The following is a 24,985-nucleotide window of genomic DNA, read 5'->3' as shown; positions in this document are numbered from 1 at the left end:
TTCCTTCCCCCCGACTAAAATTTGAGGCTGGACAAAGGAGAACAGAACGATCTCGTTCAGATCTGCGATGCAGACAGAGCTCTGTCTCTGTTCCGTGGGTGTGAGCACCGAGTTAGTCATTTGAAGTTGATATTAATTGGACAAAGAAGGATTTTTCTGTGCTTGTGCTGCTGTGTAGAGTTCTCCATCCCTCCCTCAGTCCTGCTTGCTGCACCAGATAAATAATAATGAAGCAGGAATAAGTCTATTGATTGGGATCTGGCTGAGAGCAGGATCTGAGCCTCTCAAAGCAGAACCTTCTCTCCCTTCAGCATCTTCCCCTGAGGGATGGGCATCATTTGTCATGTGCACATATTCCCAGGAATGAGGAATATTTGTGTGGGAGACAAGAGAAGATAGGAACACAATTCATCCTGGGTAAGCCTCCTCACCCAGGTTACACCCCAAGTCATCTCTCTTTAAGTGTTCTATCAAATTCTTCCATCCTTCACCTTCTGTGGATGATTTCCTCTCTCAGCATTCCAGTCCTTGTTTTCCCTTTGTACCCAAATTGGAGCCTCTGCATTTGAGGATCCCAGTGACTGTATCAGGAGCTCTCCAGACAGCAGGGAGTAAATCTCTGCTTTAAAAAGAAAAAAAGAAACCCCTCAAAATGTAGTCCTTTCATTACTTTAGTTCAAAAAGAGGGAAAAAAACCCCAACCTCTGTGTGTATGTTCAGAAGCTGCTCAGTCTAGTTCTGTTGGATTTGTATGCAAGTCATTCCATAGAAAGAGAAGTTAGAAATACATGAATAGGACACTTCCAAGGTTGAAATATTTGTGCTGTTATTTTCTCCTCTGCCCTAACTGATTTTTTTTTTTTGTAAAGTTCCCCAGAGAGGAAAATTCTATTATAGTGTTTGGCTTCTTGCTCACTTTGATGAGTCAGATGCACCACACCATGCCTTGGGATCTGTTAGAGCACATGGAGACTGGATGGACATGAGCACCCAACTGTGCCTGGGAATGCTTCCCTCTCAGCCCCCTGAAGCTTGGAATCACAGCACTGTGTGACTGTGCCCCAGGTGCCATAAAGCCATGGCTGAGTATCCAGTTGTACCCAGCCAGGCTGGCCTAACCAGTCAGCTCTGCTCCTCAGCCTTTCTTCCAAAATATTCAACAAGCCCAGCCTTTCCCATGAGCAGCCTCTGCTGCAGGGTGTGGGAGCAGAGGTGCAAATGTCAGAATTCAGGATGTTCAGACATCATAAGAGAAGGCAGCAGTGGCTCGATGGGTTGTTTAACAGGAGGTGTGACAGAGATCAGGCTCAGCTCCTGCTCCCCTGGGCTCTGCCTGGGGCTCTGGATAATGGACTCAGCTGGGATTCTGGGTCCTTCCAAATACAAGTTTTAGGCAGTATGGAACAGGAGGGGCAGGCCCTGAGCTCTGCTCTGTGGGACCAGGAACAGCACCCAGGGAATGGCTGGAGCTGTGCCAAGGCAGGGTCAGGTTGGATCTCAGAAAAAGGTTGGATCTCAGTTGGCACTGCCCAGGCTCCCCAGGGCAGTGGGCACAGCCCCAGGGCAGTGGGCACAGCCCCAAGGCTGCCAGAGCTCCAGGAGGGTTTGGATGATCCTCTGGGGCACAGGGTGGGATTGTTGGGGTGTCTGTGCCAGGCCAGGAGTTGGAGTCAATGATCCTGGTGGGTCCCTTCCAGCTCAGCATGTTCTGTGATTGGGATTATCCTGTTGGACATTTATGGACAGTGTGGCCTCTCTCTACTCAGTTTTCCAGTGTTCTGTCTTTTGACCATGCTACCTATATCATATAAACCTTCCATACACCTTGTAGATCTTCTTGTTGAAAAGTTTCCATTTCAGTATTCTCTTAATTTTTTTTTTAATTTCTCCTTGATTTAATCCCGTGTGATCCTTTCCCTTCCTTGCTCCATGAAATCCTCAGGCACAAGGAGGTTTTCCTCAGCTGGACTGTCCTAAAAGTCAGTCACCTCCTCTTATGTCAGCACAGGTAACCCTGAAACACTGACCAGCCCTTGCCTCTTCCACTGCCCAGAGGTGCTGATTGCTCTGCCCACCATTAATTACACCTCCTGGAATCTCACCTTGGACTTTTAAAACCTTATGTGGTGTTTTTTCTAAAAGATTGTCTCAGATACAAATTGCAGGTAATTATCTACATCCATCATTCTTCCCTGTGTTTCATTAAACATGGAATTGTTCTGCACTGGTGTCTTGACTTCTCTGTTTCATTTCCCTTCCTGCCCGTTGGTGTCATTAAGGAAGTTTTGCTTCCAAGGTCTTCGAAGGGCAAGTGGGATGAAATCCCAGGGATTGGAACACCACATCTTAGAACAACACCACTGCATTCCCCCCCCAAAATAATCAAACCTACAGCATATGTCTTGGGTAAAATAACACTTTGCTTCAGGCTTTCTGACTCCTGAGAGCTGTATTTTACCCTGAGGAAATATTTTACTGCTTTTGTTCCCCAAGTCTGCCACTGGAGTGATATATATTTATATTTCTATATAATATGCTCTCCATGCAAAATCTGAGGTGACCTATACATCATGTGTTCAGGCTCAGGAAGCTGGCTCTGATTTCAGGGGCCAGGGAGGAGCTCTCCTCCACTCAGGGAGGTTATTCCAGCCTGAAGTTGCTGAAGGGAGTGTATTAAACCCTGAGATTGTTCTGTGAGTGCAGCAGCAGAGCTTTTCCAAGTGCATTCCTTGCAATGTAAATCACTTGGATTCAAATCCTGAGCTTAAGTGAATTGGTGTCATTCCACCAAAGCCTTGAAACAATCCAAGATCTCTGCTCACATCCTCAGGCAAGTGAGAAGGATATCGTGTGATGCTCTGATTTAGGAGTGGATCTAACACTTTGAAATGTCCAATTAAAATCACAAAGTTCTTTGCATTTGAATGAATTTTGAACAACACAATCCACATAACAAATGAATTTGGTTTTCAAAGGAAGTGTTGAAATGTTGCTGCTCTGGCAGCTGAGTGAGTTCTGCAGATGTGACAGGAACGCTCTGAAATGCAGCAAAACTCTTTTTGGACTGTGGTGAAGAGCAAGAAGTTGTTTTACCTTAGAATAGAAATGCATAAAAGATCCATAGGATAAATGATGGGTCTGGAATGTGGGGATCAGACAATCAGATTATTTTGTCTCATAACTGCAATGAAATTTAAGTTACACAAGGATGAGAAGGAAAGATGGGAAAGAGCACTTGATAGAGGTGCAGGTCCTGGAGCAGGGAATGGAAACCTCCACGTTGGACAGGGCTTGGACAAACCTGATCTGGAGGAAGGTTCCTTGCCCATGGCAGGGGGTGGAACAAGGTGACATTTAAAAGTTCCTTCGAACCCAAACCTTTCTGTGGTTCTGTGAATATCTCAGAGGTCAAACATTTGGCATAGTTCATATGAGAAATCAGGTATTCATATAAATGATAAAAATGATCCCCTGTTTGCTAGTCCAGGATCACTTGCAGGCCTCCAGCATGTAAATAGTGAGGGATCTGAACTACTTGGGCTGCTGGTTTGACTAACTGTGGTATTTTTAATCTCCTTTTATTTCTATAATATTTTCAGTTTTACAGGTACTCAGGTCCAGCAGTGACAGTGACAATATGGTGATTTTATCAGCTTAAGAAAAGCTCCAATTCTCCTGTGTTTCTACATCAGGATGTGGATTCTTTCAACCATAAGCAGAACCTTAATTATTTATATATTGATTATAAATATATATAAATTATGTCTGACCCACACTCGAGGAGATTTATTGGTGTAAAATCCACCTGTTGATTTTTATTATGCTCTAAGGAGTGGGAATGGGTTTGATTGATATCCCCCAACGATATTAATAATATTCTTTGTATATTTTAATGAGTGTAACTCAGCTAAATGAGGATACAGATCTGCAGTGCCAACATATTAATTTTGGAGCGGTACAAACACGTATTTTTTGTTAATGCAGCTTTTATGTTCCCCTGTAATTTCTGGAGCTGATCCCTGTGTTGTTGTGCAGGAGCACACAGGAGCAGCTCCGGAGTTATCCATCACAATTTGGAAAAACTTCCCAGCAGTGTGTGGGTTGTCTCCTGCTTCCAGGGAGGATATAATTCACTTGCTGCTTTCTGCTGCTGAGGAAACAGAGCCTTTCCCTGAGAGCAGCAGGAATTGGGCTTTAGTTACGTGTTTTTACCTTCTGGTGATCACAGAATCCTGGAGTGCTTTGGGCTGGGAGGGACCTTCAGGACCATCTTGTTCCAGTCCCAGCTCCCACCAGACCAGGTTACTCCGAGCTCCATCCAGCCTGGCCTTGATCCTCATATCTCATCCCTGTGGGAACACAGCACAGCCTTATCTCACAAGGGAAATGCAAGCTATTTTTCCTCACCTTTCCATGATATATCCTGGAAACATCTCTTTATGAAACAGGGCAGAACAGGAAAGATTAAATTGTGCTCGGTGCCTTTTCCTGATGATGATCCTGCAAACACTTGGACATCAGTGAGGTTCTTTGCCACCTTCCCTGGAAATAAATGGTCCAGTTAACAATTCCACTGATGCCAGTCAGAAGGAGCTGGTTATATCATGCTCATGTTTATGTATATCCATCGTTTGTGTGGATAATGTTCCTATAATGCTGCACAAATGAGTGCAAGTTGAAAACCCCAGCCCTGTAACTGCATTTCAGTGTCTGCCTCTGGTCCCAGGGAGAAGTGGTTGAAGTAGAACCATGAGGAAGGTAAAAAATAAACTAGAACATGGAGCTACTTTACTGGTACAAGTGTTGTTGATGGACATTAAGGTCTGTCCTGTACAGCCCTGGCAAAAATCAATCCCTGATTTCCTTCAGTGTTGTTTGATAAATTGTACAGTGGCTTTCCCAGTGCCCAGTTGAGCAGAGAGCTCTGGAGCTGGGGCAGTCCACGTGTGCTGCTGATTTAAAGCTGTGGGCTCATTTCTTTCAAAGTTAGTGGACAGAAAGCAATCAGTGAATTAGATTGTGAAAAAGTAAAAGGCTTGCAGTTTGTTTGCTGCCAAACTCTCCCTTACCCTGATTTACCAACCTCCCTAAATCCTTGGGAGGTCTCTGTATCTCACGTGGAGTGGCCACTTGAGCCAGCACTCAGAGCAGACACTTTGTGGTGTGATGTTGTTCATCAGAAAACAGTTTGGGCTTTTTAGAAAAACCAAGTCCCTTTTGGTGCCAGTTTGGGCACTGGCTCAGAGGGTTGTAAACCAGAAGGTGAAACATTTGGAAAAATGCTGCTGGATCTCTCAATCCTCAGAGGTGCTCCCAGTTTTAAGAGAGAAAATGTTCAGGAGTTTTAAACCCAGAGACTTTATACACACTGCAGGATAATAAATTATAACTTACTTTGAAATAGCTGATCAAATAATTAGTCATTGCTTGCGTTTGTCTTCTTGGTACTAGTGAAGCAAATGCTAAAATCCCACTGTTTCCATATAAAACAAGTAGCAGCTAAATACCTGTTGAAATAAGAATCAAATTGGTGGTTTTAAGAACCACCAATCTGTAAAAATTAAATTTAAATTATTTTCTAGTGCATTTTTCACAATGAAGATATAAAAAACATATCTGGTGCATTTTCAGCAATCTGTCATCTATTTGTGGCATTAAACCTTACAGGCCCTTTCATCTGTGTAACATTAGCCCATATCCTTTCTTTGAAAGATCCAGCTTTAGCTAAAGCTGTGATTACTTTGTTAAATATGTGTATGGTGCTCTTGCACAGGAATCTTCCTTTTATCCAGAGGTCTCAGAACTTGATAGCTCTTCCCATTAAGAAAGTAAAAAAACTTTACCCTTCCTTCAGAGATTCATCAGGAAGGTCAGTGCTGTGTTCCCTCCGATTTCCCAGGCTCAGCTGGGAGCTGATTAAAGCTGCCAGCTACAACTCGTCAGTTTTGGCAGAGACAACTCTATAAACTCTTTGTTATTCACTTTGCTGTGTGTTATAAATATATTTATCTTCTGCTGTCAGGCGTGGACTGGACAGGTGCTGGAGGAGCAGTTAAGCTCTACCATTAATCTCTCTAACAATGTCATTACTTGGTAACTCAAACCAAAAACATGGGCAGAATATTCAGGAACTTTCTCTAGTTCTTCTTCCAGGTGACTGAAGTGGTTGGAGGAAAAACGTTTGTTATTCCAGAAGGTTTCCAGCAAGTCTGTAAAGTCAGAGTATGTGACTGTGGCTGGTGCTTTGTATCTTTGGAGCCATGTTGTGGGGCTGGTTTTGATATTCAGTGTGTTTGATTAGAAAATTCAACAAACTTGGGTAATAAAGACTGTGTTGGACTGTGCAGGTGGCATTTTAGGAGGAGATCATCATCGTGAGCTCAGACCAGCTTTGGACAGAAGCAGAGTTGCTGGGCAGAACAGGACTGAGCAGAAGTGTCAGTCCCAGGCTGTAGAATGATGTAGAAATGTAACACAGATTTGCAGGTTGGTGACAGGAGTGTTTCTGGCCCAGGAAACAAAAAAAAGATACAAAGACATCTGAGATTTATGAACTGTGGCATAAAATCAGTGTCAGTCCAGGCCCCTGTGTGGGAGCATTACTGTGAGAGCTCTCCAGGCTGAACAAAGAGCAGAGGAATGTGCAGAACTGGCTGGGGACATTCCAGTCCAGGTTCTGTGACAAAAAGCCCAAACTCAGAGGTGCTTCCAGGCTGTCTGTGTGGGGTGTGTGTGTAGCAGAGTGATCAGAGTGGGACATGTGCAGGTTGTGCACCAGGGAAGAGCTGAAAGCAGTGGAGAGGGAGCCTCCAGCTGAGTCTGGGCATTCCTGAGCTTCCCTGTGTTTGGGACCCAAGCATTACCTGGAAGTGTTACTCTCTTCCTGCTGGTAAAGTCCCATGAACACAGAGATCACATTTTGCCACTGCAGGTCCAGGCATAATACTGTTAGTCCTGGCCTTTTCCCAGTCAGGTGGAACCTGTGTGTAAAACCAGGCTGTGCAAAGTTAAAGGCACTCTAGAATGCCCTCAGTGAAGCACAGAGTATCCCATGTTGGAATGAGGCTCTGGAAACATGGGGCTTTTTCTTTGAAGTTTGGTCTAAGACTCTTGAGACTTAAAATTAGACAGGGATAAAGACAAAGCAAAAATAAAAAAAAAAAAATGCTGTGTGTTCTGACCTGCAAAATGTCCCGGGAATTGCAGACCCAGTGGTGCTCCGTGGGTTTCTGTGGGAGCACACACAGCTGTGTGTCACATGGACACAGCAGTGGGAGCAGGGGTTCGGAGGGAAGGGAGGGCTGAGCCCTGGGGAATGAGTCCAGGGAAGTGCCAATGCTTCCTTAATCCCAGGATGTCAATGCACAAAGTTGTCTTTCTGTCAGAGCACGAGCACTGGCTCTGAGAAGGGAGGGTTCCTGCTCAAAGGAGAAAAGCTGCTCATCTCCAGCTGCCAATATTTGGAAGGGAACTGAGGCAGTTTCACAGGCCTGTTCTTCATTCAGGTCAGGGGGTTGAGCTTCTGCCTCTCTAAATTTAGGGGCTGCAGTATAACATAAACTCTTATAAACAGGTGTGTGGCAAAGCATTCCTGTTGCTTCTCCTGAAAAGATCTGAATTAGCTTCAAAGTAGAATGAGGAATTTTTGAAATCTTGAGAACTTTCTCAAGGATGTGAAACCACATGTTGCCTTTCTCTAATACTGATGGGTTTCAAAATGTGACATCATTGTGAGTGTGGGACAGACAAAAGAGCAAAGGGCAGAGTGTGATCTGGGTGGGCAGAGGGGCATCTTTAGAATCTTCCATCCTTAATTTCCTGTCCCTGCTTTGCAATCTCGTGCATTGTGCCTGTGTGTCACTTGTTTCTTTTATTCCTCAAGGGTCACGAACAAACAGCATCATTTTCTCTTACTTCTGGACTCGGCTGGAATATTATTTCCAGCTGCAATAAATTGAAATCCGTGCTGATACACAGCCCTTCCTCAGAGGCTGTATTGTACTCTGCTCTCTGAGCTGGGAGAGGTGTCTGTTAGTTATACTTAGCATCACAAGCAACGTAAATTTAGTGCTTTAACAAATTCCCTCCTGGACTTTTCATCACCAGAGCTGATGTTTACAAGTTTGAACATGCTGTTCTCTTTGAGACAGTCTGTTGAAGAAGTGGGAATCAGGATGAAGAAAGATAAACAGAGGATTTCTTCCAGGTCATGTCTGAGTGATAGTGTTAATGTGTACATGCTTGTAGTAGACTTTAGTTTCTAGTTATAATCAATACTTGACATATTTTCCCCATGATTAAATTAAAGCTGGGAAAGTGAGATTTCCCTGAGGAGAAAACAAGTGGCAAAAGAGTTCACTGGTGATCTGCATGTAATCGAAATAAGTGCTGCAATTACCTCCAGTCCATTCATTTCTTTGTCCCTGTTCCCTCCCCCTGGCCTGGTGCCTGAGAACTTTTTCGTTTATCAACCACAGCAGAGAGAGGAATAATTTATACACGTGGACTTGTTTTTTTAATGCTCTGCAGGATTTCATATGAGGAAGGGAAAAGAACCCAAGTCAACGTTGCCACTTTTAAGGCTGTATTTCTTCTGCATAATATTTTGCAAACAAGTCTGTAGGCACTGAGTGTCCTGAAGGTTCTGTGTCACAAACCAGGTGATGGAGTGATCATGTTCTCCATGGCTGGAAACTGGGACACTTTAGGCTTCTGGAAGGATATTTTTACTTTCCTAGAGGTTGCTTGGTGCTTTCTTTGCCTTGTATCCATTGGTATTTTTGCCAGGGGCTGGGATTTCACCCTCCTGGGCTTGGGCTCCTTGTGGGATGTGGATCTTCACCACAACACCTGCACTTGGGGCTGAGCAGCTCGTGGCTTCTCCTCCTGCACATCCAGCCCTGGCTGGGCACTGCAGTCGGTGTGAGTGACTCACCTGGTCCTTTAAGGACAGTTCCACGAAAATGAAACCTGTTAGGAATCAAAATAACTTGAAGAAAGGACGTCAGGTAGAAAAGTGTGGCTGGAACCATTTAAAGAATATTTTCTAGAAAATTATCCTCGACCTTTCTCTTCCCACACCAGCAGTTTGATTGGATTCTGAATGAGCCTTTTCAGAGTCCTCCCTGTAGGTCAGCCAGAACTCACCTGCCCTGGGAGCAGCTGAAGCCTGATTTCTTTGTTTCTAGGAATAGAACTCAGCAATCATTCTGCCATTAATGATTTCTGCATCCTGAGTCGCTTTCCCTGTGGCTTTTTGAAGGATTAACCATTGGAAACAAATTATTCTTTTACACCTCACAATTTGTTTTAGATTTCTCTTAGACCACGAAAACAACTGAGCTGTTTTGAATCTGGAAACTTCATATAATAAATAAGTCGTCTGGTTTTTTATTTTGAAATGAAACTTTCTTTGTGCACTGCTGTTGAACTATGAAAAACCTTTAAAAATACCTGACAAACAAAGCTGTTTAGACAGTTTTTCCTGTGAGAAGTAGGAGATGTGAGATGAGATGCCACAGGAATGTTGTCATTGCTGCTGCATTCCTGAGGTACCAGGTAACAGAGGAAGATTCTGTTCACATGCAAAGCTGGAAATTATGGTCCCATTTAATTAAAATTAATACCTCAATCTTTATGACATTAAGTGAGAGCAGTCTAATGATCATCTCTATGAAGCCTACAGTTATTTACAACCCAGATGTTTGCAGAAAACGAACCAACCTCTCGATTTTTGTGTTGTTAAGGAACTCCTGTTTGCTCATTAAGTCCCCACCTCCGTGCTTGGCTCCTTGAGGCAAACACTGTTTATGACACATCCCCGAGTGCTGTTGATTCCGAGGAGAACAGACAGAAACTGGGAATGGTTCTGCCTCAAAAACAAGCAATAGTTCAGGTGTTAAACTACCCGTGTGGAAAATTGCTCTGACAGTTATGATGTTGTTCCATCTTTTGCTAAGACTTAAACTATCATTTCCTTCCAAGGCATTCCTGTTGCACGTTCCTCAGCTCACACCCCCTGCCCTGTGCTGCTCCTGGGCAGCTTTATCACCCTCAGTGTTACTGTTTTATATTGAATTATGAGCATCCAGCTATTTATCCATAAAGAAATTAATCCTCCTTAGCCTATAACTAATATGAACCCAGAAATTGTATTTGTTTTCTAGGTGTGAACTTTGGATGATTAAAGACAACTTGAGGTGATTAAGAAGAATTTGTAAAATTGAATGTTTGATTCTACAATCCTTTTCTTTCCTTTTCTCCTCATTTATTATGTTGTGGGATTTTCATCTGGGAAAACTAAGGGGTATCAGAGTTCTTGCCTGTCCCTTGCTTGGTAGACTGGCATTCCAGGTTTAATTTAGGAGTCTAATGAGCTTCTCAGGACCATGATGGACTGGGTTTTAATAGAGGAAGAGTTGGATGACCTGGTGGACTGTAGTAACAGCAAGAAACTTAATAAAACAAATGTAAAGATGTACAGCCAGGGCCTAACAATGTGAATCTTTGCTGTGAGGTAGAGGCTCATATGGATGTGACAGAGAAGAGAGGTCTGGTTCTAGTCAGGGCTTGCAGCACTGGTTCAATGAGGTATTTTTGTGCAGAGATGGAAAAATGTCAGGCCATTTGCACAAGGCAGTGCTTCTGCAAGGTGGAGTGGGATGGGAGAGGTCAGGAGTGAACAGAAAAATAAATCTGGCAGAAAGGAATAGAAACCTCTCTCACGTGAAAACTTGTTTATTCATGAACATCATAAAGCCCTTTTTTTTTTAATTTTTTTTTTTGAGGCCACTCACAGTACCAAAAATGGCAGCATGAGGAGCAGAGTGTCCCAGAAGAAGGCTCAGATGTGGGGCTGTGTGATGGCACGGGCTTGTTCTGTCACTCAATGCCAGTGATTTGCAGGGCTGATTGCAGGCAATCATTAATCACTGGGTATTGAGCACAGCAGCTCCTTCACATCTGGGGCAAGAACAAGTGGCACCTCTTTAGCCAACCTTCTGCTCTCAGCAGTTTCAAAATAAACCCAACTCTGAGACATGAAGCAAGATCGTTATTATTGTTATTGTTATTATTATTATTATTATTCCCCTCTGTGTGTCTCTTATTTTCCCCAGGAATTTAGAGCATTGGAAACCTCAGTTTACTTCTAAGTTCAATGTTCTCCACTCTTGCTGACAAGTGTGCCACTGAACAGGGAATGTCCTGTGTGGGATTAATGGAGCTGCTGCAAGAATATTGGCAGTTTCTGAATATTATGAAGCTACTCTGTATGGGTGTCGGAGAGAAAATATGACAGGTGTTCCTTTTTTCCTCATCTGTATTGGAAAAGGCTCTTGCAAGTCAGGGTATTCTCAGATTCTGGGATTAGAGTATTCTCACCAAACCCAGGGGCTCAGTTACTGTATGTAGCTGATATTAAGCAGGAGCATTAGGATATATATTTCCCAATTTATATATATATATATTTCTCAAAGCCATAATGTCTTGGGAAATGGGAGCTAACTGACATGACTATTAACTGAAAAGCTGCCATATGGGTGTTAATACAGCACATTTATTCCACCCTTCTTTCCTAGTTTAGGCCCAGCCCTATTAAACCAGACCTGATGTTTCTGGTGAATCCCACGGCGTTTTATAATAACGACAATTTTCCCTTCACCTCCTGACAATCAGGAAAAGTTTCTTAGACATCTTTACATCAGATTGGAATATTTTTAGATGTAGATGTTTCTCTGTGTCTGGGGTCTCAGGCAGGCAAAGTGAGTGGTGGCAAAGTGTTGCATTCAGGAGCTAATGAAATCCTTCTCCTCCTGTAATAGCTGTTCCCTAAGGATTGCAGTCATTCCTTTGAAATCCCTGCTTAATCTCCCCACTTATTTATTTTGTCAGGAACTTCAGTCGTGCTGCTTTGCTGTCAGTCACCCATTGTCAAAAGAGAAGAGAATGTCATAAAATATTCTGTTGGTGCCGTCCCAGAGCTGAGGAAGGATTTACCTGCAGCCTTTGGAATTGAGAATCATTTATGACGTGGCTCATCTGCTCCAAGTGGTCCTGTAAGGCAGGAGAAACTAGAGTTAAAGGTGACTCATAATCCCAGTGTCTTCTTAGAGTATCCTAAACAAGAGCCATTGATCTAAACAGAAGTTACACTTATTACAGACTTCATTTTTTAACGTCCATAATTAGGTAATTCTCCGAAGAACTTGTATTTTCATTAATTAACATTAAATGTCATTAGCAGTCAGCTGGGCCTGATCAAAGGCAGATAAGTTTGTAGCAAGATTTCTGAGCAACAGCCCAGCATTTCCTAATGATATTATTGATTTGCTGCTCCGAGGGATCCTCACGGTGAGTGATCCAAAGTGGCCCTGGCTGGGGGTGCTTTGAACACCAGGAGCCTCCCACAAACCACTCCTGGGCCCTGCTCTGCCTCTCTTTTCCAAGGTGATGCTTTCATGGACTTTGAAAGCTGGCAAAGCGTGTGCTGTGTGGCTCCACATGAAAGAGGGGAGAGATTTGGGATTTTTTTCCTCCCGATTTTAATCACTGGGAAAAAGATTTTAAGATCTGTAGGCGGATACTTCTGAACAGTGGAAATAATGTGGCATAGTTGATTTTAATTAGTAGGCCAGCCTAAGACACAATTTCCCATAGCTCCCTAGGACTTTTTATATTTTTTATTTTTTTTTAAATGAGTTTTCAGTACTTTTTTCAAAGGTAATGATGCATTCATACTTCCCAAATTTAAATTTCATGTGAAGGCAAAAACTAAAAAAGGAAAAAAAAAAAACCACCACAAGTCATGAGGTGAATATTTGATTGGAACAAATGTGGATCTGAGCAACAGGAACAACCTCAGATGTGTCTTATGTAAGTGCAGTGCTTTCATAGGAAAATGAGAAGGAATTGAGATCAATGACATAATTATGAAACGTTACTCTTACCCTTAATTGCTTATACTTAAGAACATGAAAAGGCTGGTTTTTAAAGTCTGTGTATGTGATTAGTCTGTTCAGTTGCCTGAAATTTCAATTCGTGGTAATAAGGTGAGATGTTCCTGGTAAATATTTTGTTTAGACTGGGAAGTGTGAACATCTTTTAGAGCTAAATCCCTCTCCAGATTTCCAGCTGGCCTTTTCGTGCCTGTTTTCATTGAGATGTTAAAGGTCTGAAGGGATTATTTTAACCATACCCTTCTGAGAAGGAACTTGAAGACAGAGAAAATATAAAAATCTCTGTCAGCGTCAGTATTAAAAAAAAAAGTCGGAAAAAATGAGAAGTTTACTGTAATTTTTAAAAATCGATTTGCAATTTTCAAATTTTCAAGCTCTTAGAGTAACATTTTAAGAACTTCTGCCTGCTCTGGTTCCCACCTACTCCTTCCTACTCCCACCTTCTGTTGGAGTGCCTGGTTAGCAAACCAAAGAGTTGGAATGGGCAGAGAAATGAATGTCTGGGCTGGTGGGTGGCTCCCAACTCAAACAAACAAACAAACAGCAAAACACAACATCTCCCCATCCCCATTTGTGGCTCTGTCTGCTTTGGCTTGGGATGAGGGCATTTAACTCCTCAGCCCTTGGGAGAAAATCCAGAGGGTATTTCAAGGTGTATTAACAACACATTCCTCCAACATCAGCGTGAGGAGCTCTTTGAATGGCCCGGGATGTAAAACAGTCATTGATGATTTATTCAAATACTTTGGGGCTGAGTTTTGAAATCATGGAAAGTGTTGCTTTAGGAAGAGATGAGCTATGGTTTGGCTTCTCCCTGTCTGAAGGAAGGGATTCCAGGGAAAGAAGCAATGTCATGTGGGATGAAAGACAGGAGGAAGAGGGGATTAAGGCCAGTAAGAGTCTAATGAGGGGCAAGAAGAGAGTGTACAATCACCAATCCTGATTCCACTGGTTCTAAACTCAAAGTTCAGACATTTTCATCCACAGAGAAAATGTTTTGTGTTCAGTGGTAAAAGAGGGATCACCAAATTACAGGATCTTGACCCTTCACCCTGCGGCTCCTGGCACCCCTGGAGTTCCAGGAGCTCTGGAATTGGGAGTGAAGAGCCAGAGGCTGCAGAGGTTCCCTTGGAAGGGGAATAGTGATACAATTGCCTGCAGGGAGTTCTGGGAAGGGCAGGTGGCTGTTGATCCTGGGAAGAAATCCCCAAGCAGTTTTAAATGGGATTTCCAGAGAGGTTTTGGGCAGCAGGGTGGGAGATAACAAGCTGATGGTCAGAAGAATGTCTGAGGAGGCAAACAGCACTCACAGATGGTACCTGAAGAACTGGGGCAGATGGAAGGAGGAGACCTTAGAAAACCTTCATTACTAGAAAAACCTTCAGTTCTGTGCTCTGGAGGAGAGAGACCAAGATTATTAGATCATACTTAAAAATATAAGTTGTCCACAAGTTTGGTGCTAACCAAACCAAAAGCCTCAAGGCTTCTGCCTTTTTTATTAACTGTACTGAAATTGTATCTGATGGGAGAGGAGAGGAAAATGGGGAACTCCCTTCTTTCCTGCCAGCCTTGTGTGCCCACTGTGGAGAGGAGGACTTGGCATTGGTTCTGTTTAGTGGGATATTTGTAAGGGGTGTTTGCTCAGAGTGTCTCAGCTCACAGTAAGCTGTGTTAAGCTTGTGATACACTAAGGTAAAAAATGTATAAGCAACTATTAAGCTCCAATTCTTTGGCCTCTGCAGAGAGGTTAATGAAGGTTAATAAAGGGAAGTGTTCTCTTCCATCATCTGAGTGCTGTGGGGCTGAGAGCAACCTGGAGAGGGCTCAGTCAGAGCACTCAGCTGATGATGTTGGTGAGGGAGGAACACAGAGAGAAAACTGTGCTTGTCTTACCTTGTGGAAAAACCCCTTAATTGGTACATCTGTAAAATGATGGAAATTAAGCTCTAAAATTGCCCCATAAAGTCTGTTATAATTTTTTGTTAACCTTCTTTTCTCGAAGTAGTTAAATAAGTTTTCAGTGTCAAATTTAGGAAGAGGGGGAAGAGGAAGCCAAGGTGGTTGCAGGCACCAGTTGTTCAGGTCTGGTTTTGTCCATAGGGATTTTTCCAGCTCCTCTTTTCCTGCCAGGAAGCAAACACTTGCTCTAACCTGAGTAGCTCCAGTTCCATCTGCATCAGACTGAGCTGGCATGTGCAGATCCTCTCCAGATTCAGTTTGGCACAGTGAACTCAGTGAATTCAACCATTTACACCAGTAGATCCTTCAGTCCTTGCCTCTTCTTTCTTTTCTTCTGCCTGAGATCCTCCCCTGCAACCCCTCAATTCTTTGTGATTTATTCCTGACTGTTCCTCCCTCAGCTCTTTGACAGACGTTTTGCACAGTGCCCTGTTACTGTAAGCCAGGTGCTCTTATCCTTAATGAACAATTTCCTGGAAAAGAAAAAAAAAAAAAAGAAATAAACAATAGATAAAGTAGGTCATGGAGACAGCAGAGTCAAGAGCTTTGCATAGTGATGGAAAATTAAATAAGGCTGGGGTCATGTTCTCATTTATCTCTCCTGTTACTGCTCGAACAGGGGCTGTGATGGTTCCTGGAAAGGTGAGGATATTTTGGAGGACTGTTTGGATCTACTGGGTGTTTTGGCCACAGTCTCCTCCTTTCCCTGCTCCACCAGGAGCAGCAAAGAGGGTCAGCAGTGTTAGGCTGGGATGTTTTGCCCCTCTCAGCCCAGTCAGACCCTGCTCGGTGGGTGCAGTGGGTGCTGCTTGGGGGCTCCGTGGAGGCTGTTCCTGGGCCCCCCTCTGTGCCTGAGGGTCCACACTCCGTGCTGGGTGGTCAAGAGCTGCAGGTTTAAGTCTGGATTAAGACATTTTGCTTCTCAAAGAGCCCTCCCTGGGCCCCAGGGGGACCCTTGAGGCCCAGCACTCTCCGTCCTGGTTCACAGGGGAGTCAAGGCATGGAAAGGGATTTGGGGTCTGAGTCTTGCCTTGCTGGGACATAAATGACCTCACATTTTCCTGTGCATCTTGAGCCTCCTTCAGAGGTGTTTTTTGGGAGATGAGCTTTAGGCACTGTGAATAGTTAAGCAGCAATATTCTGCAGCTCTTTTCCCCCTCATAGCAGTGACCAGCAGGGATTGCAAAGACCTTCCCACACCAGGACGTTCTCCATGGCACAGCTCTGTGTCCTAGAGGAGGGCACATCTGCTCAGCCTGTTTTCCATGTTGGATGCCCAAATCCAGGAGTTTCTAGCCAGGCAGCTGAGTGACCACCCTGATTCTCCAACAGAGATTTGGGCTCTGAAAATCAGGTACATTTTTTGGACCCCAAAGTTGAGGCTTTTGGCTTTGAGATGCTTGAACCAAATACCAACCCTCCAGTATTGATGCCACTCCATGTATGTCCTGTAAGAAACACAAGAAAACACAAAGGGTTGTTGCAGCTTCTGAGGAAAGCTCTTTTATTTCAAGTAAAATTGGAAAATTGGCAGTTTTTACGTGGCCACTCTAATTCTTAAGCCATTAGAAATGTAAAAATTGATTTAACATTTATATTTAACAGACATCTGTAGAAAAATTTATATTCTGCATGGGCTATCAATGTCTTCAATATCTATGGAGTTAAAAACTCTTAGGTGAAGATTGCAAGAGGCTGAGAGGAAAATGGAATGTGGGAAGAGGGACATTCACGTGCTGCTGTAGCAGGGAATGCCAGGGAGGATAAAGCTCTGGGAAAACCCCCAGGAGAGCAGCTGAACATATTGGACCAGTGAGGTCAGCAAAGGTAGAGAGGAAGAGGTAGCAAACATTGGTTCCTTCCTGTTTTATAAAGATACTGAAGATAAAAAGCAGCATTTAAAAAAAAATCATATTCAGCTTCAGTGTTCATTTTATCCCAGTGTTTGGTTTTGCTTTATTTCAGTTGGTACCCCAAAAGTTCAAGGAATCCACCAACTTTAAAGCCAAATTGGGAAAACTGAGTCTGGATTCTCAGTGCAGCTCCAAGGCTTGCAAATCAGCCTTCTCCCAGAAATACTGCACTGTTTGGAAAAGGAGAGACAGGTCTTTAAATGAAATATGAGCTGTAGCACTGGGATGTGATGGTGCTGCTGGAGATCAACAGCCATCAATCTGTGTTACTTAATTTGTCCCTGGCTCAGCTGTTCACTGTACTTGGGACTTTTTTGCTTTGTTCCATTTTATTTTCCACTGAGATAAATGAAGACAAAAAGAAGGGTCCAATTGTTCTTGACAAATAGAAGTAATTTTAAAAAATATATAACCATAAAAGATATTCTACATTTTCAAACCACCTTTTTTTTTTTTTTGTTTCCTGACTTTCAGAGAATCGCAGTTTATTTATTTCACTGTGTGTCTATTGAACACCCTTTGATTTCATTGCTCCTTACTCCCATTTTCAGGTCAACTTCATGTGCACTCTTTCAATGCTGTGAAAAATTCACTTGCAATAAATGGTTGGGGTTTTTTAACTAAATATTTAGAATATTTAGAAAAATGTTTGCTTTATTTATCCTGGGTGTTCTGGGGACACGAGGCTGTTGTGGCTCTCCAAGTGTCTGAGGAAGCCCATGTTGCAATTGTTTGGGTGGGTGGCTGCGTGTGAGCTCACTTCAAGCTCACTTGGCTTCTCAGGAGTTGAGGTTTTTTGATGTGTGTCAGCTCCTTTCTCTTCTGAAGGAATGTCTGTTGGAGGCATCTTGGGAATATTCATGGGGTAGGGGATATAAATATATATAAAAATATATATATCAGGAGCCAGTGACTCCCCACACAGCTTCAGCAGCTTTAACATTCCACTGAGCAGAGGACTGGGATCAGTAGAGGGGTATCAGAGCCTGCCTGCCTTCCCTGGCCATCCCTCCTGGAGCACTGGGATGGTGGGATCAGGGCAGAGGGTTGAGCAGCCAAAGGCACAAAGTGGCTCTTCCAGACTTTCCTTGTTTACCGTGTTTTAGTGGAGAGGGTTCAGAGAAAGCTGCCCCGGGAGGATCTCTCAGCTTGCAGGAGGTTGTTTTCTCTTGAAATACTTCAGAGGCCCAGGATTTTGCTCTCAAATCCTGCCAACACCAACTTGCTTTTGGCAGGAAGCACCGTTGGAACATCAGCCATCCCCTGTCCGGACTGGCAGGGCTTGGAAGAGCAGCTCAGGGCTTGGGCACTGGGAGGAACACGAGGGTTTCAGGGGGCCTGAGTTTGGATTAATAACTTCAAGGGCCAACTGTTCAAAGGGCTGCCTTCCAAATTTACACTGGTAGTTGAGTACAAGTACGAAATTATGGGCAGAAAATCACAGATAATCTTTTTCCAAGCTGACCTTCCTGAAAAGGAGCCAGCAGTTATCTGGCTTTGGGCACCTGTTCAGCAATGTTTTTAGGTGTTGTTAATGTAATATTTTCATTATATTTCTGCTGGACTATTGATTAACTATTCAATTATTTCAGAAAAGGAAATTCAGTGTGGTGGTGAATAATAGCTCTTTGGGTTGGTAGTTGTGCTTTGCACAAGGGCTGGTGGGGTTTGTGTAATGCTGACAAAATCCTGGGTCTGCATCTCTCTGTGTGTGTTGGTGTGGATCTCACAGAGTGGATGGCAAATGCCAGACATGTTTACACATTGTTGCTTCAGTATCTAATCACTTTTCAGTTTGTGATAAGCTGATTTTTAAAGCACCTGGAAGGACAGCCTGTGCTCTTCCCCTCTGGAAGATACTGAGACTTTGGGAACTTGTGTGTCCTAAATTCCACCTGAGGTTCCAAAGCCTGCTGCTGCTGGTGGCTGTGGCTGAAGGCTCAGTGCTGACCTCCAGAAAACACTGGATGCAGAATTCTCGTGGAATTTGAACCACCTCAGCCCAGCCCACTCTGCTAAACCAGCACCAGGGCTTAAATCTTTGCCACTGTGATTTAAACAGTCTCAGACACACAGACTCTTGTCTTGACAAACATATTTCATTAGCCATAACTAAAGGAATTGCCCAGATTCCTTGCCTAGTGACATGTCTCTGTGGTATTTTGACCCACTTTTCCTCTGAGGTCACTGAAGGAACAATCCTGAGCTTCCAAAAATAACATTTGATAGGTCGAGGAGCTCTGACTTAATTATTTATTCCTGCTTTGCTCTAGCCAAGCTCCCAGTGACTCCAGAAATCAGCTGGCGAGGGTGTTACCACCAAAGCAGATCTTCAGGCTCCATAAGTTCTCCGTGGCACTGTAACAGTGTTCACTGCACCAATTGCAGCTCCCACTGGGGTATTTTACAGCTCAGAAATTTGAAGAGATTGGGATGTTCAGATCCCACTGAAATCAGCCCCCCACCCAGTTATGGAAAACTGAGCAACTGTGGTTCAAAGAATGTGAGGGGGGGTCATGAGGTCACTGCAGCAGTTGGGACCCTGGTGTGCTTTAAAGAAAAACCTTCTAAAATGACATCTTGGGAAATGGAATTGGTTCCTTCCTTGGTGCTGACCAGCTCCTGCTTAGGGAATGATGTAGCAGAGGTGGTGATTGCTGAGACTGAGCAAACAGGACTCAGGGTGCAGCTCTTTGTACCTGATGTCTGCCCTCTAAACTGTGCAAACCTCTGAATTTTGCTTTTATTCTTTCATTTCCCAAGCCATGTTAATGACATGTTAATTCTTGTCTTCCCTCTCCCTCATTAATTGTGTGAGATGCCAGTGGAGGGAACCCAGAGCACAGTCTGGTGTTTCTGCTCCTTCTTCCGTCCCTTGGATTTCTCTGTGCTCGGATGATAAGAATCACATTGTCAGTGTTTTTGTATTCTGTACCTGAGCCTTCCTGGAAGTGTTTATCTGTTTAAAACAGCTTTAAATTTTCATTAAAAAACAAACAAAACCGCAGCCTGTCATTGGCAATATTTCTGTTGGTCACGACAACAACTTTTAGAGGTGACTGGTGAGGTTGAATGGTTTTGTTCTTGACTGCCCAGAGTAAAACAAGCTCTTCTTAGCAGGTATCCCAAGCTCTGCTTTTCTTTTTTTTCAGCCCTTTCGTGGTATCTCAAGTTATTAATCCTAAATGGAGGCATCCAAAAAACCCCAATGAGTTTTGAAACTCGTGGCCTCATTTAGCTTTCATAACAGCTTGTTTCGAGCAAAACCTGCTGTGGAGCCAAATGAAGTGTGTGTTTAAATGATCCCTTGCCTAAACTATCATGAAAATTTCAGATGGGATGAGAAGGAGGGATAGCACCAAGGGCAGCTTTGTTGGAAGCTTGCTGCTACTTAGAGACTGAAATCCTGGAATCAGCAAATCCTCCGTCGCTTTAATGCTTCTCCAGTGAAATCCAACTTTTTGTTTCCTGGCTTAACTATTCTCTTGCATTTTCCTCTGTTGCTCACACCCAAATACTAGCACCCATTTTAATTTTGGTGCACATTTGGTAGAAACTGTAATTCAGCACAGAAAATGATTTATCTGGATAAATATAATAGGTTTATGAAGAATCAACGTGGCTTTGTAAAGGTTTCGTAAGTTGTTAAAGCTCTTTGAAGGAAATATGTGGATCAAGAAGATGCTGTTAGAATTCCAGAAGGCTTTTGCAAGGTCTTTCATCAAACTTCCTGAAAGAAATGAAACTTTCTTGTTGGGATGTTAACACAAGGAAAAGTCCTTATGTAAAAAAAATGTTGAGGGAAATGATAAGGAAACAAATTTCTGGAGGCTGGGAGGGTGTAAAAGGGATGTTTGTTCTTAAATCCTTTCCTGGTCACTTTGCCTGGAAGCAGGATAATGGTATTGGGTGTGATATGGCACAATTACGTTGGGATATCTAATTATTTACCATGATTTATCTCCTTTCTGCCTTGATTTGTTCCCACTCCCCCAAACACGCTCCCTCTGACCAGTGTTTTCCTAATTCATGCTTCCCAGGGCCAAGCAGCATCCAGGAGCTTTCCCCTGCTATCCTGGGAATGTGCTGGGTGTCTCCATGGGCTGGGAGGAGTAAAAACAGGATCCACTGGGAATTTTTAGCACTTTGAGGTAAGACTTTTAACACGCCATCACTTGGAAACTGGTGGGAAAAATTCTGGCAAGGTTAATTGGCTGCATGGACATTTAAACATCTTCAAAAGCACACCAGGATTTAAGAATATTGCCTGCTAGGGAAAGCCACTTCTGTAAATGTTTTCCCTGTTTACAGCTGGACATCAAATTAGGGTTTTCTGCCTGGCTTAGAGCACAATTCACCCCAAATTGAGAGAAAAGCTTTCAATTTAGAACTCTGTCATAGACTGGAAACTCTGTTTGAATTTCATGTCAAAGTCACATTATGAAATATTTTATGACAGAGATGTCAGAGTGAAATGTTTCACCACCTCTGGCCCTGAACAGGAAAGTCTCTAATGGTCACTTTTAGTTGGATTTTCCAGCCTGTCAGCCCGGGAAGCAGAGGAGAAATTCAACCTGTGGTTTTGGTTTGCTTTTTCTCCCCTCAGCCACTTAAAGTGCATAAGAATGTGACCAAAACCAGGTCCTCAACACTCAGAAAAAGCTTTATAGGTTATTTATTTCACCCAGCAAGGATTCTTTGAGGTCTTATTTTCTTTGCACGTGGGCCACATGGTTGTCTAATCATCTGCATCTCCTGGTGTCTTTGCAAACCCCAGCACAGTTTCCTCAGCAAAAGTGTTTGTAAAGTGACTCCATAGACAAATAAATTAATGATTTGCCACCTACAGGATTTCCTATAGTTAAGATCTGAGGCTTTTTTTCTGTGATGGAACCAGTGACCTGTATCAGTATTGGAAGTGAAATACTGACATTTATTCAGAAAGGAGCCAGGTATGAGAAAATGGCCTTAATGAGCACCAGATACCTGATGAGTTCTAATTAACAGCGTGTGAGACACTTGTGAAAGAACACCAGGTTGTATTTTGCATTGAAAGAGTCTCTTTCTTGCTAAATTGTACCTAAATTGACTCCTTTCACTCCTGAAAAGAAAAATCAACCCTGGAGAGACATGAAGTCAGAGTCCAGGTGGGGATTACACAGAGGACCTTTGTGTCAATTATGCTGATTGCCTGTCCTGGGAGAGGGGCAGGCCCTGGAAATATGGATATAATTTGGCTGTATCTTTAATGACATTCCAGGAATTGTCCCCCTGGAAGGCTGGTTGATGCTCCTCTTTGGAGAACATGACCCAGGGCAGGAACTGAGTGTGTGCTGTGGTGAGCAAGGCAAGCTGCAAACCCACTATTAGGTGTCATTACTGGGCTCTTTTTTGATGTTGGTTTTTAATAAATGTGCTCCTATTTTTAGAGTTTTATTCTGACTCTTGTAATAGCAACCATTCCATTTTGGTGTGAGGGTTTTTCTATTAACGGTGATCAAAGTGAAATATTTCATCTGAGGTACAAAAAGAGACACTTGAGATGAATGAGGTTCTGCTGGATTTGGGGAGTTGGATGGTTCTGATCTATGATCTGACTTACAAATTTAGGAAATTACTGGCACAAAGCAACTCCATTACAAACAAATAATAAAATGGCATTAGCATTAAAAGTTTAGAAAATAATCTAGAACCTCTTTCAAATACATTGCAAAAAATATGCCAGGTGCTATTAAGGCTTATAAATAATTCTGTGGTGTTTGTTTGATTTAAAAACTAAACTGACACATCATTTTCTTAAGAACAAATTGAGGTCTCTGAGAACTACAGAATTCAAATATGTGGCTGCTTTAGTGAAATGTGAGAGGTCTCATTCTCTTCAGAGTGAGTGAGGCAGCAGGACTCTATTCTCATTTATTTGTATTATTTTAGGGAGTACTTTAATATAAAGGTTATATAAAATTGAATATAAAAAGCCAGTAATTTCCAGCAGGAATGGATGGTCTTAAGAGCATCTTTCTCAGCATCCAGTGCATTATAAGCAAATCTTTCTGGAAAGTTTGCTTTCTCCTGGACTCAAGGGCACTACCTTCAATTGCTACTGAAGGAGAAGAAATTAGAGTGGGGGAGAAGTTTGATTTCTACTTGGAATTAATTATTATTTACCTTTCAGTTGCTGATAACTGATGGAAGGCGACGAGTGGGTGATAAATTCCCTGTTCCCAGGCAGGTTGTCTTTCCTCCTGTAATTAATTCAGCCCCAACCCAAACTGCTGAGGCTCTCAAGGAGTTAAGGTGAGCACAGAACTGAGTTTTGATTTAACTCCCCCCCTCTGAAGGTTTGCTTTTGCTTCAGCAGGGTTGTCTTGAAGTGAACTCTTCACTCCCCCATTTACTCAGTCCTGGCTGTCCCAAAGCCGTGGAGAAGGAAGAAAGGGGTTCAGTTCAAACCTATAAATACAGTGCTCAGGAAAACCTGTCCCCTGCACTTTGGCATGACTCAAATGGTGGCAGTGGGATAGTTAAAGGCATCTTTGGATGATATTTGTGTTAAAGGGTTGTCTCTGAGCTTGAGGAGCCTCATCCTTGGGTGGTTCATGTCCATTGATCCCTGTTTTGCTCAGAGAAAGTCCAGTTCTGCTCTCCAACAAGCTCCAAGTGTTTGAACATTGGGTTTGGTGGATTTGTGTCCCATGGGCACTTCAGGACACTTTTTCTCCATGGAGAAGCAGTTCCTAGGGCAAAGGGGGGGAATGGCTTTTCCATAAACACCCCCTTGCCTCGTCAGCCCTCTGGATTTCCAGAGGGAGCTTTTGCATTGTTCCAGTGGGGCTTTGGGACAGCCCTCAGGTAAAGAATGGGCACTGCTGGACTTAAATCCACTTCCTGAGGAACATTAACATTAAATCATGTTAATTAACATTAATATGACTTACATGGCTTAAGACCTATCTCTGGGTTTAGCAGAGCTCGAGGAATAATTTAAAGGATGAACTATTGCTCCCACTGGGATTTTGACTCCAAATTCACAACGGGTGTCCTTGAAGTGGCTAAGAAGGCTTTGAGTCAGGAGGTAATTTCAGAGCAGCTTTCCTGGCTCTTCATTCTGCTTTGTGATGGGCTCTTTATGCTGGGCTGTATATCAGTGCCCTGCAGAGCAAACCTCTTCACATCCCTGGGCTGCTCAGGACCACGAGGCAATGAGCCATGTGTTTTTTTGATGATCATATGAACATTCAGACTATTTTTAGGGCAATCTCCTTGCCAGGAATAATTTCTAGGACTTCTGATTTGAATGGTGAATTATGTGTCCACCTTAAATGCCTGAAGTGGATATTTAAAAATACTTTTTCCTGACTGAATGTTTTACAGATTAACACCTCTGATGCTGTTACATTTAAAAGCAACTCTGTATTTCCTATGATGATGATGATGATGGAGCCATGATGTATTTCCTATGTATTTTGTATTTTTTGACTGAACTCGTTGGGGATTTCTGGGCAAACACCACAACTTTGGTTTCAAAGCCCCAAGCAGGTGTGAGTCAGTACATTTACCAGATGAACAGTAAGATGATGAAGAGACCACACCTAATGAATTTGATACAATGTCTTTTCAGCTTCAATGCAAATATTTTTAATTCATGTTCAGTGTTCTGCATAATGGGCCCCAATGCATTTTAAGTGATTCCCCATCTAAGACCTGAAAAGTGCATTGATTTTCCTTCCTTCACGCAATAATCATTTCTCAGCCCCAGCCTGTTCTATTGACACCTGTAAACCCCATTTAAATAAATCAAAGGGGGCATTTGGGTGTTCTTCCACTTGCCTATAGCTCGATGGAAGAACAGATTGTTTTATACCTCAGTGATTTATTTGTCAGCACAGACAGCCAGTCATAAAAACAATCAGTATCAGAAATGTTCTTTGGAGGAATCATTGGGGCTGTCAATACCTTGGGTAGCTTGATCATCTAATTCATTGGGTTTATTAGGTTGAAATGTATAAATTCCTTTTAGAATGGATTTGAACTTTTAAAAAATGATATTTTTTTAGTTGATTGTTCTTTCAAGTGTTTTGGTTTGTGAATAACTCCCCAGGATTTGCATTTGCACAAAAGTAAGAAGGAGAAGGCTGAGAAGGATGTTGTCTTCAAAAT

General features: G+C 42.9%; 1 protein-coding gene across 10 annotated transcripts in view; it reads left to right on the top strand.

The window, feature by feature from the left end:
• MEGF11 (multiple EGF like domains 11) overlaps positions 1-24,985 on the top strand; it is a 261,299-nt gene that overhangs the window by 44,171 nt on the left and 192,143 nt on the right. For all 10 annotated transcript variants that reach the window (XR_007906151.1, XM_051796855.1, XM_051796853.1 and 7 more), the window contains 2 exons: positions 20,869-20,979; positions 23,001-23,122. The gene's annotated coding sequence lies outside the window, so the exon portion shown is untranslated. The remainder of the gene's footprint in view (positions 1-20,868; positions 20,980-23,000; positions 23,123-24,985) is intronic.

This window comes from Manacus candei, unplaced genomic scaffold, assembly GCF_025592945.1.
Source record: "Manacus candei isolate 608988 ecotype Guabito, Panama unplaced genomic scaffold, ASM2559294v1 h1tg000046l, whole genome shotgun sequence".
Lineage (NCBI taxonomy): Eukaryota > Metazoa > Chordata > Aves > Passeriformes > Pipridae > Manacus > Manacus candei.
Note: the sequence above shows the minus strand (reverse complement) of the source record. Positions and strands in the feature narration are given on the sequence as shown.